The 12,804-nt window shown below is 46.5% G+C and overlaps 1 protein-coding gene across 21 annotated transcripts in view; it reads left to right on the top strand.

Annotated features, from left to right (window-relative positions):
- The first annotated feature begins 11,869 nt into the window (after positions 1-11,869).
- Positions 11,870-12,804, top strand: part of ERC2 (ELKS/RAB6-interacting/CAST family member 2) — a 1,012,357-nt gene continuing 1,011,422 nt past the window's right edge. For 6 of the 21 annotated variants that reach the window (XR_016214779.1, XM_089306088.1, XM_051852285.3 and 3 more), the window contains exon 1: positions 11,871-12,193. The gene's annotated coding sequence lies outside the window, so the exon portion shown is untranslated. Of the gene's footprint in view, positions 12,194-12,804 lie in introns of all 21 variants that reach the window. The other 15 variants (XM_051852281.3, XM_089306079.1, XM_089306084.1 and 12 more) reach the window with 10 other exon arrangements.

Raw genomic sequence — 12,804 nt, forward strand, 5'->3', positions numbered from 1 at the left:
TCACTCCTCATTGGGCCGCAACTGCACCGATCCAAAGCCAGGAGCCAGGAGCTTCTTCTGGGTCTCCCACATGGGTACATGGGTACAAATGGGTACAGGACTTGGGCCATCTTGTACTGCTTTCCCAGGCCATAGCAGGGAACTGGATTGGAAGTGGAGCAGCTGGGACTTGAACCGGCTCCTACATGGGATGCTGGCACTGCAGGTGGTGGCTTTACCTACTATGGCACAGCACCGGCCACTAAAATTCTTATAACTGAAGCTCCAATCCCTTTTTTTCTTTATTGTTTGCTTTGTTTCTCAAATGTTCCAAGAAAACATGGTTTAGCAAAACAAGCTCATGAGAACCAGCATTCAGCCTAGTGTTTAAGACACCAGTTAGTCCCCACATCCTACATCAAAGTATTTGGGTTCTGTTTCTGGCTCTGGCTCCTGACTCCAGCCTCCTGCTAATGCAGACCCTGGGAGGCAGTGGTGGTGCCTCAAGTACTAGGGTTTCTGCCACTCACATGGGAGATATGTAATGAGTTCCTGACTTCTGGCTTTACCTGTCACTTAGCCCTGGTCATTGTGGGCAACTGAGGCATGAACTGTCTGTCTCTCAAATAAATATATTAAATTACAAAAAAAAAAAAAAAAGCCAGCATTGTGGTGCAGACACATGTGACACTGTTAACCAATATGGGAATGCCTATTTGAGTCATAGCTACTCCACTTCTGATATAACTTCTTTTTAATGTGCCTGGAAAGGCAGCAGAAGATATCCATACACTTGGAACCCTGCCACCCGTGTGAGAGACCTGTATGGAATTCCTGGCTTCTGGCTTTATCTGGCCCAGACCTGGCTGTTGCTGCCATTTAGGGAGTGAATCAGCAGACTGAAGATATCTCTCTCCCTTACTTCTTCTCTGTCTCTCTGTCTTTCAAATATATACATACATACATACATATATATATTAAAGATTTATTTGAAAGTGTGAATTAGAGAGAGAGAGAGAGAGAGAGAGAGAGAGAGAAAGACACAAAGAGAGGTTTTCCATATGCGGGCTCTCCCCCAAGTGACCCCAAGGGCCAGGCAGGTCTAAGCCAGGCTGAAGCCAGAAACCAGGAGCTTCATCTAGGTCTCCCATGGAGGAAGCAAGGGCCCAAGCACTTGGGCCATATTCTGCTGTTTTTCCCAAGTTACTTGCAGGGAGCTGAATCAGAAGTGGAGCAGCCGGGACACAAACTGGTGCTCATATTGGATGCTGGCATTTCAGGCGGAGGCTTCACCTACCATGCCACAACATTGGATCCAATAAATAAATATTTTTAAAAATTAAAATAGAGCAGTCTACGGGCTGCAGTCTGCTGATTTTTAGAAGATTTACTTATTTTGAAAGAGTTACACAGGGCGAGGGAACAGAGAGAGATAGAGATCTTCTATCCACTGATTCACTCTCTAGATGGCCGCAAAGGCCAAGGCATTACCAGGCAGAAGCCAGGAGCCAAGAGCTTTATCCAGATCTCTCACGCAGGTGGCAGGGGCCCAAACACTTGGGCCATTTTCTTCTGCTTTTCCCAGGCCATTAGCAGGAAGCTGGATTGGAAGTGGAGCAACTGGGACTTGAACTGGAGGCCTTATGGGATGCCTAGCAGTTTTATTCTCTATGCCACAATGCTGGCCCCTCTGATTTGTTTTTGAAAATATTCTATTAAATATTAAAATAGGGGCCAGCACTGTGGTGTAGTGGTAAAGTCACTGCCTGCAGTGCTGGCATCCCATTTGGGCGCTGGTTCAAGTCCCAGCTGCTCCACTTCTGATCCTGCCCTCTGCTATGGCCTGGGAAAGCAGTAGAAGTTGGCCCAAGTCCTTGGGCCTATGCACCCATGTGAGAGACCTGGAAGAAGCTCCTGGCTCCTGGCTTCAGATCAGCACAGCCCTAGCCATTGTGGCCAGTTGGGGAGTGAACCAGTGGATGGAAGACTTCTCTCTCTCTGCCTATCCTCTCTCTGTGTAACTCGGACTTTCAAATAAATAAATAATAAAAACATTAAAATAATTTACTAGATAAATATTCTATTAAAATAATACATCATGACTACTGAGGTTTTTGTGCCTCTTAAATTTTGTATCCAAGACTGATATTTCATTTGTTTCACTCAAGTCCTGGCCTTTTAGCAAGGAGCTCCACCCATTAATTTAAAACCCCTCAGAATGTTACATGTACATTATACTCTTTCTGTTAACATGATCTTCATTACAAGCACAGAAGTCAATATTTCTTGAATGATCTAAGGACTTTAACTGAATCCTTTTATTTTGTCCTCATCACAGCCATGTTGAAAAGAAACTTTGAGGCTGGCGACGTGGCTCACTAGGCTAATCCTCCGCCTGCAGTGCCGGGTTCTAGTCCCGGTGGGGGCGCCTGTTCTGTCCTGGTTGCTCCTCTTCCAGTCCAGCTCTCTGCTGTGGCCCGGGAGTGCAGTGGAGGATGGCCCAAGTGTTTGGGCCCTGCACCCCATGGGAGACCAAGAGAAGTACCTGGCTCCTGGCTTTGGATTGATGTAGCGTGCCGGCCGTAGTGGCCATTTGGGGAGTGAACCAACGGAAGGAAGACCTTTCTGTCTCTCTCTCACTGTCTAACTCTGCCTGTCAAAAAAAAAAAAAAAAAAAAAAAAAAAAAAAAAAAAAAAACTGAACTATTTTCATTTCAAAGACAAGGAAACTGAATCTCAAAGTAAGTAATTTGTCTAAAGGCACACAATTATCAAATGTTAAACTTCTACCACTGCAGAGGAAGGCCCAAAAGAAGTTGGCTTGGGGGAAGGTGTTGTGGTGCAGCAAGTTAAGCTGGAGACAGCAGACAATGCCTCACATACTTGGTTTCCTGTCACCTATGTGTGCGACTAGGATGGAGTTCTTGGCTACTGACTTCAGCCTGGCCCAGCTTTAGATGTTGTGGGCCTTTGGGGAGCAAAGAAACGAAATGCAAGATTCTCTCTCTCCCACTTTTTCTCTCTCTGTGTCACTCTGCCTTTCAAATAAATACAAAAGCTTTTAAATATTTGGTTGGGGTAGACATATGGTACAGTGGTTAAGTTGTCACTTGGGATGCCAGCATCCCATATCAAAGTCCCTGGTTTGAGTCCTGGCTACTCCACTTCCAATCCAGATTCCTTATGTGACTTACCATAGTAGCAGCTTATGATGGCTCAAGTACTTGCGTCTCTGCCATCCACGTGTGTAATCAGGGTTGATTTCCAGTGTCTTGGCTGTTGTGGGCATCTGGGGAATGGGACAATGAAAGGAAGCAATGAAAGGAAGATCTGTTTGATTTGAAAGCATTGCAGGCTTTCAAATAAAATGAAAATAATAAATGAATAAATAGTTGGCTTTGCTATATAATTGATATTTCAAATACCTTTTGTATTTCAACATCCTTACCCTGATCTTGTTATTTACTTATTTTTAATGTGCTGAGTCTTCTATTTAACTTGCTGAGAAATTCTTTCTGGACACTTTCAGCATCTGCAAGGATGGAAAAAATAGACAGGATTAAAGGTAACAACGCTTCATGGACTTTAGGAGAGTTTAACTCTCCCCATAATGCATTTAACTTTTTAGAAGGGAAACACTGTGGTGTTTGAATATAATTGCTTTTAATAGCAAAAGCCCCATGGCTAAAGGAGCCAGGGTTTGGGTGAGGCCAATAAGAATTTGTGAGCTTGCAGCCTTTGGGAGGTATTAAACTTGTGTCTGAAGATACACCTCTCCTTGGGGCCTTCCAGTAGGGCCCCTTCTGCTTTGAGGTTCTTGGAAAATGGGCACATCAGAAAATCCTCCTAATTTTGCAGCTTTTATTATCATTTAGATTGTGCTAACAAACTGCCTTTAAATAGCCAAGCCAGGAATGCAGAAGAGGCCTAAGCCATGGGGAGCAGCTCAGGGAAAATGCCTTGTAGAAATAGATCCAGCCCAGGTTGTGGGCGCTACGTGATCCCTGTGGCATCTTTTAGGAAGCAGAGTGAAGGATCCCCAGTGACTGCAACAGTAGCACCTTAAGGAGATTTCCCTCAGTTCTGAGGATCATCTTTGGCTGTGGGGTTCTAGCAGACTGGAACTGTCCGCCTGTAAGGAACTTGACTTAAAGGTGAACCCTTCAGAGAGTACTCATGGCTGCAAGGAGGAGAAACTCACTTAAGCTACCCGATGAGGTAATAAATAAACACAAAAACCCACCACAACAAAAAAGCATACATCTATTGAAAGAACATGGAGGCTTCGCACAGAACCTAAGGACAGCAGAGGTGGCGCACCTTCACAAGTGAGTAGAGTCAGGAAACAGAAAGTTATTAGAAACCAAGGAACTAAAGAAATTGATGTAGTTTTCCATCATATGCACATTTAATCAACATTTTTCGAGTCTATCAAAGACATGCATTTCTTGAGATTATAAAAAGCTATAAACTGGAAATCAATAAATGCTTGAATGAATTTTAGTTTTCCTATTTACAAATACTTCCTTTCATTTGAAGACCATTGTATGTTAGATTTTCTTTTCACCTCAGCATAATTCCTGAGTTTGCTTGATGGTTCTGGGCAAATCATAGCCACAGCAATAAAAACTAATTATTCCTGAACAAATAATTTTAAAAGCGAAGTTAAAAAAAACCTTAAAACATTTTCACAGGAAAACAAAGACATATTTATATGGTGCTGTATTTTGATTTGTTTGCTCTGATGCTCAGGGCCTACCAAGATCTTTTTTTTTATTTTTTTATTTTTTTATTTAATAAATGTGAATTTACAAAGTGCAACTTTTGTACTGTTGTGGCTGCCCCCCCAACCTCCCTCCCTTCTGTGGCCCTCCCCTTTCCTACCCCCTCTCCCATCCCTCCCTTCATCGAGTTTCATTTTCAATTACCTTCATATACAGAAGATCAACTTAGTATATACTAAGCAAGGATTTCAACAGGCTGCCCTCACACAGCCCCACAAGGTATAGGGTATTGTTCGACTAGTAGTATTGTTTTTAAGTTTCATAGTAAACCACATTAAGGACAGAGATCCTATGTGGGGAGCCTGTACCCAGTGATTCCTGTGATTGATTTAACAATTGGCACTCTTATTTATGACGTCAGCAATCACCCGAGGCTCTTGCCATGAACTGTCTAGGCTATGGAAGCCCCTTGAGTTCACCAACTCTGAACTTGTTTAGTCAAGGCCATATCACAGTGGAGGTTCCTTCCTCCCTTCGGAGAAAGGCGCCTCCCTCCTTGATGGCCTGTTCCTTCTGCTGGGGTCTTGTTCACCAGGATCTTTCATTTAGATTGTTTTTGCCACCGTGTCATGGCTTTCCATGCCCGTGAGACTCTCATGGACCTTTTAGTCAGATCCGAATGTCCCAAGGGTTGATTCTGAGGCAGGAGTGCTGTTTTGGGCATTTGCCATTCTATGAGTCTGCTGTGTGTCCTGCTTCCCCCGCAGGATCATTCTCTCCCTTTTAATTCTATTCTTCATTATTTGCTTACACTGGTCTTATTGTGAAATCTCTTCGACACTTACCCTATCTTTTGATAGGTTGTGTATTTATACTTATCACTTTACCAAGTGCGCTGGCATTGGTACCTGCCTCCTTGCCTACCAAGATCTTAAGATGTTCCTGATAAACAATCTCATTAGCTGTACTGTAATGGTAGGTTAGCTTCCAAAGGATCAGGTGGTTGTTTCTGATCCAACCAACAGTGGTGGTGATGGCTAAATAAACTGGACATTTTCTCTTTTTTTTTTTAATATTTATTTATTTTATTTGAAAGGCAGAGTTACAGAGAGGCAGAGGCAGAGAGAGAGAGAGAGAGAGAGAGAGAGAGAGAGTCAGTCTTCCATCTGCTGGTTGACTCCCTAGATGGGCGCAACTGCTGGAGCTGCACTGATCCGAAGCCAGGAGCCAGGAGCTTCCTTCAGATCTCCCATATGGGTGCAGGGGCCTAAAGGGTTGGGTCATTTTCTACTGTTTTCCCAGACCATAGCAGAGAGCTGGATCGGAAGTGAAACAGTGGGATTTGAATCAGTGCCCATATGGGATGTTGGCATTGCAGGCAGTGGCTTTACCTGATATGCCACAGTGCTGGCCCCTAGACATTTTCTTTTTAAGGGCAGCCTAGTGATACTTCTTTTGAGCTAAAAATCTACCTCACAGATGTTGTGCTCAGTGGGTTAAGGTGCTGCTTGAAGCACTGGATCACATCAACACTTGAACACTGGCTGGAATCCTGGCAGCCTTGCTTCTCATCCAGCTCCCTGTTGCTGTGCCTGAAGAAGCAGTGGAAGATGGCCCCAGTGCTTGGGCTCCTGCCACCCACACAGGAGACCTGGATGGAGCTCCTGGATCCTGGCTTTGGTGTGGCCCAGCCCTGACAGTTTGAGGAATGAATCAGCAGATGGAACTCTTCTTTCTATCTCTCCTTCCCTCTCTGTCATTCTGCTTTTCAAATAAAATAAATCTTCATTAAAAATATATCTCATTAAGAAATTTGTACAAATGACCTCATGCCTAAGAAGTCTAGACATTTGGGAGTTGTTTAGGGATTTTGTATTTTATGCGCTAGATTCTTCCTATGCATATTCTAATGACTATTTGGCCTTACTCAGCCATGTCATGACACTAACCACCAAGTGTGATGACTCCCATACACTATCTTTCTCGTGTATCCATGGTCTGATTTCATAGTATACTGAGAAAGCCATTTTCTGGCTATCTCTGCCTGGTACCTCAAATCTCAAAAGCCCCAAACTGAACCTATCAGGTGTTCAGACATTTTATGAAACCTATACATTATCCAATTTCCCCTAATGTGCTCCCTTGTCTACACCTTTATTTCCAGTCCTAGTGAATGGCACATTTTCCATGCAGTGCCCAAACCAAACTCCCCTCTCTTGTCCCATAGCCAGTCACTCATCAAGTGCAGTTGTGTTTACCTTGGTGGTTCTGGAACCAGAATTCCTGGGCTCAAATTTGAGACTTGCAATCTCCTAGCTGTGTAGCCTTGGTAAGCTATTATGCTTCAGTATCTTCATGGTATTTTACAGATCAGTGGTGGAGGAAAGGAGTTAATACATGCAAACTGCTTAGAATAGGGCATGGCAATAGGGTAAGCTATACCAGTATTTATTCTTTTTTGCAATAATTGAATTAAAAATGAATGCATAAAATTCATATTGGACAGCAACAACAACAACAACAAAAAAAGAAGACAGATTGTCTTATGACCCTGCATCACTGTGCTACAATGCTACTTGTAGTTGTTTCCAACCAACGCTCAGTTCCAAGGCCATGAGACCATTATGTTACCCCTGGCAGGTTTATGATGGTTGGCAGTGAGGGAGAACTGATTTGCTAATGTGGCACTTTATGTATGGTCATGTTTTTCCAAGGTAGAAATTTAATCAACTGTTATAATTGGTTAAAAAAAAAAGTACAGGGGTGCTTCAGACAATTTGTGGAAAATGAAATTTAAAAGATGAGTTTAGGAGCAGGCATTTGGCCTAACATTTAAGACACCACTTGGAACACCTGAATCCTGTAGCAGAGTGCTAATTTGAGTCCTAGCTCTACTTCTAATTTTGGCTTCCTGCTAATGCACACGCTGGTAGGCAGCTGGGTCCCTGCTACCTATGCTGGAGTCTTAGATCGAGTTTCTGACCTCAGGCTTTGGCCTGACCCAGGCCCTTCTGTTACAGTCATTTGGGCAGTGAACCAGCAGATGGAAGAACTCTCTCTTTCTCTATCTGGCTATCTCTCTGCCTTTCAAATAAGTAAGATAAAATAATAAAAATTTTAAAATGCATAAGATGTTTATTTTTGTGGAAAAACTTGAAATCTTTGTATCCTTAGGCACATTTTGCACAAATTCATTGAAGACCCCTAGTGTGTGTGTATTTCAAAATTTTTCAAAAATTTTTTAACAGATTTATTTATTTAATTTGAAAGGCAGAGTTACAGAGAGGCAGAGGGAGGGAGGGAGAGAGAGAGAGAGAGAGGAGAGACAAAGAGTCTTCCATCTGCTAGTTCACTCCCCAAATGGCTGCAATAGCTGGAGCTGGGCCGATCCGAAGCCAGGAGTCAGGAACTTTGTCCGGGTCCCTGGTTCAGGTGCAGGGGACCAAGGACTTGGGCCATCTTCCACTGCTTTCCCGGGCTAGAGCAGAGAGCTGGATTAGAAGCAGAGCAGCCAGGACTAGAACTGGTGCCCATATGAGATGCTGGCACCACAAGCAACAGCTTTACCTGCTATTCCACAGTGCTGGCCACCAAAATTTTTTTGCATCAAAATAAATTTGTCTTTTAATTATGCTTTTCCACCAAGCTTTTTTTTTATTCTGTTTTTCCACCATTTTTAAATGAATTTTTTATTTGAAAGGCAGAATTAAGAGAGGTGGAGAAAGAGAGAGATAGCAATCTTCCTTACCCTGGTTCACTCCCTCAATGGCTGTGATGGTCAGGCCTGGGCTAGACTGAAGTCAGGAGCTCAGAACTCCATCTGGGCCTCCTGCATAGTTGGCAGGGGGCCAAGCATTTGGGCCATGTTCTGTTGCTTTCCCAGATGCATTAGCAGGGAATTGGACCAGCGGTAGAGCAGCAGGGGCTTGAACCTGTGCTGCGATATGGGACGTCAGTGTAGCAGGTGGTGGCTTCATCCACTGAGCCACAGTGCCAGCCCCCACCAAGTTTTTGAACTCCCCTTGTATATAAAGGTGCACAGTTTTCCTGCTGCTTCAGACTCTGATGTGGCTTGTTTCAGGCCTCTATGGAGCTGTCTGAACTGGCTGATGGTGTAGATGTGTGGAAGAAGCAAAAAGAACAATCAGTGAGGCTCCTAGGCTTGAACCTGTGCAACAGGATGAATAGTGATGCATTAACCGCTTGCTTGACCTTGGGAGAGAAGAGGCTTGTTTAGAGCTCATCAAGCTTGAGAAGTTAGTTAGAGACTCACATTGTGGATATGCTAGCAGATAGCTGATCAATTCTTGCAGGCCTTTAGGAGTCTGATTTCTGCCTACAGGGTTATCATCTATTCTCCTCTCTGCAGACCAGTTTCCTCAGCAAGGGTCTTAGAGCTTTTTTCTCATGGGCTTTGGTTTTGTGGAGTTTGGTGCTGTAATTCTGATTTGGACCACCATGGTCTGTCAGCTCACCAATCAGTGCCAGCTAGGTGACTCATTCTAAGCTCAGGTTCAAATACTGGGGAGAAAGCTTGTTAAGCCCACTCAGGGGGCACTACTGATCCCATCTATTATGTCTGGGTTCGCACAGCATACAGGCTGCCTCTCCAGGCTGAGTGCAGAGTGCAGCAGCCAAGAAGGATATAGCAGGCAAGTATGACATTTCCTTCGGAGAGCTTTTCCTAACTCCCAGCCTGTCTTTCCTGAAGGCTTCCACAGTCCCAGAACATTGTATCTTCATAGGTGTTGTAATTTGCTTGCTGCTTTGCTTGTCTGTCTCCCTCCCTACACTGTGCAGTCCTTGAGGGCAGGGCCTTTGAGCCTACTGGCCCTGGCAGAAAGCAGAATGATCAATAAATATTTATTTGTTGAATGAATTAATGTGTGACATGAGAATATTGGCCATGAAAGTGTGCTCTCTTTGACTTGCTGAAGAAGGGATTGACATAATGAGGAATAATATGAAAAACCAATAAAGCAAAACAGAAAAAAAAATAACAACAAAAGACCTGGAGCGACAGACCATGTTTTATAAAAGTCAGCATGTTTTGAGAGTATTTTTCTGCCCCTAGGATTAAGCTCTCACAAGGGCTACTGGTTAGCATTTTGAATGGTGTACATGTATATGTGTACATACATTCATATATGTATATTTCATTATAAAGTCTGAGGATGTTAGAGTTGGGAGAAACCTTAAGGTTATTTATTTCAGGGTTGCTGTTGTGAGGTTAAACTGCTGCTTGCTGTATTGGCATCCCATATACAAGTGCTGGTTCAAGTCCTGGCCCCCATGCTTCTGATCCAGCTTTCTACTAATGCCACTGGGAAAGCAGAGGAAGATGGCCTAATGACTTAGACCCCTGACACCCACGTGGGAGACCTAGATGGAGTTCCAGTCTCCATTGTGGCTATCTGGGGAGTGAACCAGTGGATGGAAGATTCCTCTCCCTTCCTGTCACTCTGATTTATTATCCTTTCAGATAAATAAAAAATGACAACTTTCCTACAACATCCAGTCCTTGTTTTACCACATAAAGACACTTTCTATTTAGTGATTATTCTTAACATCTCCTTGGTCAAGGACCTGATATGAAACAGATTCATTGAGAACCATAAGTCTCCCTTCAGGAAAAACTGGACGCAGGTGTATATGAGGTGGATTGTCCCCCTAAAATCCAGGGATTCCCTTTCAGACCTCTGGATTAAAGGCCAAGAGAGTAGGTGGCCAACAACAGTGAATCTGGGACATTTGATTTAAATAAATTCTTAACAGTCACCATGGCTATGTTACCTGAAGACTGGGAAACACAGAGTTCTTGTGAGAGTAGTGGAGAAAATGCAAAGACTTTCACAGAGGAGATTATGCTACCCTCAAACATGTCACTCATATTTCAAAAGACACAGGGTTTTAGGGATTCTTAAAGTATTCCCAACAGGTGCTCATATATAACAAGCCTCTGAGGTGACGTCATCAAGGATTTACACCAGAAATGAAGGCATATCAGGTGCAGTTCCATCTTGCTTCTAAAGCATCCAGATCGAGAGAATGAGTCCTAATTTCTTAGTGATGGAGAGAAAGAAAAGGATGAAGGCAAAGAGAGCTCAGGGACCACGAGTCTATGAAAACCAAAACCAGAGGTGTAAAAGGAAGGCTTAAAATGAGTATTTGGGTAGCAACAGGCAGGCATTCTTGTCTTTCAGAGTCCAATTCCCTAAGCAGGAATCCTTTACTATTTGAATTCGCAACAGGAGAGGAAAGCTGGAGCCAGCCCCTAGTCGCCTAATTCCATACCTGGGCTCACCCCAACACCCCAGGGCTCGATTTGCTTTGCTCGTCTGAGCTTCTCAGGAGGCGTTTAGATCTGGGCACTGAAGTTACTGGCAGCAGACTCGCCAGGACAGGAAGGGAATCACTGCTCTAGTCCCACAAACTGGCTACCCAATGAGGGAGACCAAGTTTGGAGGAGCTCAGGACATTGCCCAGTTGCCTCCCCAACATGGCATGGCAGCAGCTGACACTCCTGACTTGTTGAGTGGAAGCGTTTTTTGGCCAAAGAAAAACTTGTGCAAATCCTTCTGCACATTACCTGGAAAGGGTGTGTGTGTGTGTGTGTGTGTGTGTGTGTGTGTGAGAGAGAGAGAGAGAGAGAGAGAGAGAATAAATCAAACATCGTCTTTCTTCCATAAATGGGACATTTGCAGGGCTCAGAAGAAGCACCCCAACGGATATGATGAATACGATCCTTTTTTCTTGCTCTCTTTTTCATCTTCCAGTCTCTCCTCTCCTTGGAGGAACAAGAAAGCAAGAATCTGTTGAAATCCCCTCACCTGCCGGGGTCTGGGAACCCCGACTCCCACCCCAAAGCTTAACTTGAAAGACAAGTGCCACCCCTGCCCCTGTCACCCAAGCAGCCACCTGGGAGGTCCCGGGAGAACCGGGCAGCCTTTGGAGGGGGTGGGGGAAAGGGGCGTCCCGGGGCCCGGCGCTCGGCGACCACGTCCTGCCGAGAGGAGGCGCTACCCAGACCCCAGCGCGGCCGGCCCGCGCGCTCTCTGCTGCCCTCAGCCGAGCGCCCGGCCGGCCCCCCCAGCGGCTCCTCGGGAATGCTGGGAATGTGAGTCAGGGCCTGGGCGAGTGGCGAGCGAGAGAGCGAGCGCGCCGGCCGGCCGCGCGGGGGCCCGGGAGCGCAGCGCCCGGCGGCGCGGCGCGAGCGCGCGTCTCGGGACTGCGGCGGGTGCCGCCCCCTCGGCCGCCGGCCCCGCCCGGCCCCGGCCCTCCGCGCGCTGCCGTCCTCCTCAGCGATTTCGCTCGCTCGCTCGCTCCCTCCCTCCTCTCCGGCTCCCCGCCCCGTTCCTCCTCCGCCTCCCGCTCCGAATCACTCGGGCTCCGGCGCCGGCTCCGGCTCCTCCCGGCCGGCCGCCCGGGGCCAAGGCGACGTGAGGTAGTAAAAATCCATGTGGGACAGCTCCGGGGCGAGCATCGGAAAGGTGAGACGCCGACGCCGGGGCCGGGCCGCCGGGTGTCCGGTTCCCTCGGGGCGCCGGTGCGCGGGCATCCCTCGTGCCGGGTCCCCCTCGCTCGTGGGGAGCTGCAATGCGTTATCGGGGAGCCGAGGGGTGAACCATCCGCCCCCACAGGGGCTTTCTCGGGCGGGGTCAGGGATGGGGCGGCCTCCGGGCGGATTTGCCTGGATGTGTAAACCCCGGATCCGAGCAAGTGCACGGTTTCCTCCGGCGCGCGGGCCACCTCCCGCAGCCCGCTCCCGCAGCCACCCTCACTGCCGTCGCCTTTCTTCTCTCCAGATGCCCCTTTCGCCTGGCTTGCCCTCTGGCCTCGAGGGTTGGGGTGTCCACTGGGGCCGGGGGACTCGAGGAAGCCCCTAACAGGACAGAGTGGAGAGAGGTGGTGGAGCCCATCCCAGGGGGTGGGGTGCCTGGCTGCCCGGGTGGGCTGTGAGGGGAGAGTGTTTAAAAAAAAAAAAAAAAATCCGTGCCAGTGAAAAGGAAGCCGGATTTATCGGGGAGGGGCAGGAGGGTGGTGTGTGGAAAGGAAGACGGTGTGAAATTGAATGCGCTCCTTCCCTCCCTCTCCACGTCTC

Source organism: Oryctolagus cuniculus, chromosome 10 (assembly GCF_051225735.1).
Source record: "Oryctolagus cuniculus isolate XC-2025 breed Fujian yellow rabbit chromosome 10, ASM5122573v1, whole genome shotgun sequence".
NCBI classification, from domain to species: domain Eukaryota; kingdom Metazoa; phylum Chordata; class Mammalia; order Lagomorpha; family Leporidae; genus Oryctolagus; species Oryctolagus cuniculus.